Source organism: Semicossyphus pulcher, unplaced genomic scaffold, assembly GCF_022749685.1.
Source record: "Semicossyphus pulcher isolate SPU_LCO1_2020_fin unplaced genomic scaffold, fSemPul1.0.p SCAF_12, whole genome shotgun sequence".
NCBI lineage: Eukaryota > Metazoa > Chordata > Actinopteri > Labriformes > Labridae > Semicossyphus > Semicossyphus pulcher.
The window spans coordinates 22,643,286-22,646,477 of NW_027211626.1; the positions used below are offsets into that span (position 1 = coordinate 22,643,286).

At 44.1% G+C, this 3,192-nt stretch overlaps 1 pseudogene; it reads right to left on the reverse strand.

The window, feature by feature from the left end:
• Nucleotides 1-1,659: 1,659 nt before the first annotated feature.
• On the reverse strand, nucleotides 1,660-2,907 carry LOC138588844 (putative nuclease HARBI1; annotated as a pseudogene).
• Nucleotides 2,908-3,192: the final 285 nt, after the last annotated feature.

Sequence of the window (3,192 nt, forward strand, 5' to 3'; positions counted from 1 at the left end):
ACTCTGAGTTGATCTACTCTGAGATAGGAAACTCTGAGTTTTCGGTTCCAGAACAGCTGATTTGAGTTAGTTTGATGAACTTGGAGTAGTTTCACCTGGAGTTAAGCGCGTGCACCACAACTATAAAAAGATAGCATCAGTGGAGCCCCAATTCGATGAGTCACCATGGCAACCAGGAAGGGGAGGGCTGCGTTTTTCCCCCCACTAGAACTGGACATTTTACTGCACTCATACGGCGAGTTTGAACATGTTTTTAGAAAGAAGTGCAACACCGCTGCAGCTGCAAAAGAGAGGGAGACGGCGTAGGAGAACATTGCTGCTCGGGTCAATGCGTAAGTTTAAATGTAGTCCTTTGCAATCACAATAATATTACAGGGGAAAACTGCTTCAATGGTAGCCTATTAATTTATTTCACTTAGGTGCAATCCCGCGGGGGAGAAGCGCATTTGGCAGCAGCTTAAGGTGAAATATAAAAACATTGTTCAAACAGGTAAGACCTCGGCATAATCTCATGGGGGTACCTCATTTTGATCATGTTTTACATTGTAAAGTATTAAGTGGCTGTTTGACTGTGCAGTTGTTTTATCCCCAACATAATGCTGTTTTCACACACATAAATGTCTTCTCATCTATATCATGTTCTGTTAAATAATTAAGCCTCTTTAAACTAACACAGACTTCTACTCAGCCAACAGAAAGAAGGCAGATGCCCGTAAAACGGGTGGTGGCCCAGCACCGCCACCTCTAACGGAGGCAGAGGAGCTGGCCCTAAGTCAGAATTTAGGAAGGCCAGTGGCTGAGGGAATCCCTGGAGGGAGCTCATCCTCTGAGCCAACCCCGCAAGAAACAAATGTCTTTATAAAATGTAATATGCCTAGGCCTATATATCTTTTTTAAGCATATTCATACAAATATTTATTTCCCTTTCATGTCTTTTTTTCCCTTTTGTCCCAACAGATTCTGATGGTGCTATCTGCCTGGTGGAGCCCCCTTAGCCACAACAGACCTTGTAACTGTAAGTAGGCAATACTCCAAAGATTTTGCCAAATGGTAGTTTAAGTATACTGAAACATATCACTCATCTAGGAAGAAGAGCACGAGGAAACTGTGTCTGCTGCCTTTACAGAGGGGGATCCAGAAAGGCCTATAGAGGTAACATCTTGAGATGTTACTGATAGTTCTCTTCTCATTCACATTTCTTAACATTCTGGTGGAATATAGAGTGTGACATTTAGCCTACACTGAAGTATTAACACATTCTCATCCTTTTTAACAGGGCATGGCTGGGCAGCAGCAGGAGGGTCCCTCAACTTCCACTGCACAGATTGACACAGTGAAATGGATGTTCACACCAGAGGTTCATTCTGTGGAATTCACGAGCAACTGTATAATTTACTGTCCTCCTTATGTATTCCCAGTTACCAGTAAAAGAGATTTACAAAATTCACCTGCTGAAAAAAATCCGACAAAGAAATGCAATACTTGGACCGCCAGATTAGGAGGGCAGATCTAGAAACTGAAATACTGGAGCACAAGTTAGAGGTGGGTGCATGGTCACAGGTGAATTATGTTAATTGTGTTAACGATTGGAACATTAACTAAACTAGCTCTTGTATTTGTAGGACATAAAGAAGACCAAATGAAATGTGTATTATGTCTTTATTTGACTGCTGTGGTGGTGGTGATGATGGTGACTTCATCTCTGAAGTGATTATGGCATATGGTGTCTCTGACTGCTCTGCCATCCTGCATAGCTGGCAGGTGGATGAGGTCATCTTCAAGGTCTTCAATTTGTAGGGCAGGGTGTTGCTCTCCTCTAATAGTGGCAACATTATGAAGAACAACACATGCCACAATAATATCACAGGCCCTCTCAGGGGTCACCCTGAGGTGACGTAGGCACTGGAAACGGGCTTATGGTCATCTCCACCCGGGCTCTCGTCCTGCAGTGAGCCCGGTTGAAGTTCTGTTGAGGGCCTGGTTCAGGGTCAGGGTAAGGGGTCAGCAGCCTAGGTTGGCATGGGTAACCCCAGTCACCCAGCAGAAGGCCATCAAACTCTCTTGTAATGTATAGTGGATACATTACAGTATATTAAAGGAGGGAGACAAGTGAATTATATTGGGCAAATCTTTAGGCTGCTTACCACGTTGCAGTCTGTTGCTCAGGTTAGACTTGCGATAAATCCTTGAGTCATGAACAGACCCAGGCCACTTGGCCTCCACATTATGTATGCAGCATCACGTATGATCTTGACAGTGCAGAGAATGACAGATGTTGAACTATGATGCAGTCTTTAACATTTTGAAACAGTAGTCAATCTACATGTACCTGCACATTTATGCTGTGAATGGACTTCCTATTCACATAATCTGCTTCATTATGTGAGGGAGCCGTGATGGGGATGTGTGTGCCATCTCTGCAGCCAATCACACTGGGAAATCCTAAAAGAAATTAAAATGACTAATCCCAGTCTGAGGTTGCAGCACAATGTCATTAACAGAATATAATTTAAAATTCATTTAACGGATCTCTACATCATTCACCTGCATCCTGTGGAACTCCTCCTTGATGGCTCTGACAGGTTTATGTCCAGGGAAAACGACAAAGATCGGTAATAGCCGTTTCAGGGCGAGGCACACTTTTCTGACCGCCCTGCATACAGTTGCCTTACTCAGGTGCTCTGCATCTCCGACACTGTACAAAAAACTCCCATTTGCAAAGAAACGCAGCGCAACACACAATATCTGCTGGGATTTGAGAGCATGACTACGGTTGGTAATGTTGCAAATGTAAGGACGGATGAGGTTGTGTAAGTAGATGATGGACTGTGACGTGAAACGGCACTGCTCAAAAGGATAACTGTCGAAGCTAGATGCTAGAACATCTATGCGCGGTCTGATAACCATCTCCTGACAAATATTTAATTCTCTGCGCAGTAATGCTGCACCTTCATCCACGGGATCGTTATCAAAAGGACAAGCCATGTTAGTGAAAAAAGTCGCCACCTACTGCGCCTAATGGACTTCTAATATAGGCCTACTGACTGACGGCAGAACTACGCTACGCCAAAACTCGCCTGCTGACTGAATGAATGAGGAAATCAAATACCGTGTGTGGCTGAAAGAGGGCGGAGACAGAGAGAAACTCGAGGTTCATTGAGAAAAACCTGGTCCCGACCAGGTTAGGTTCAT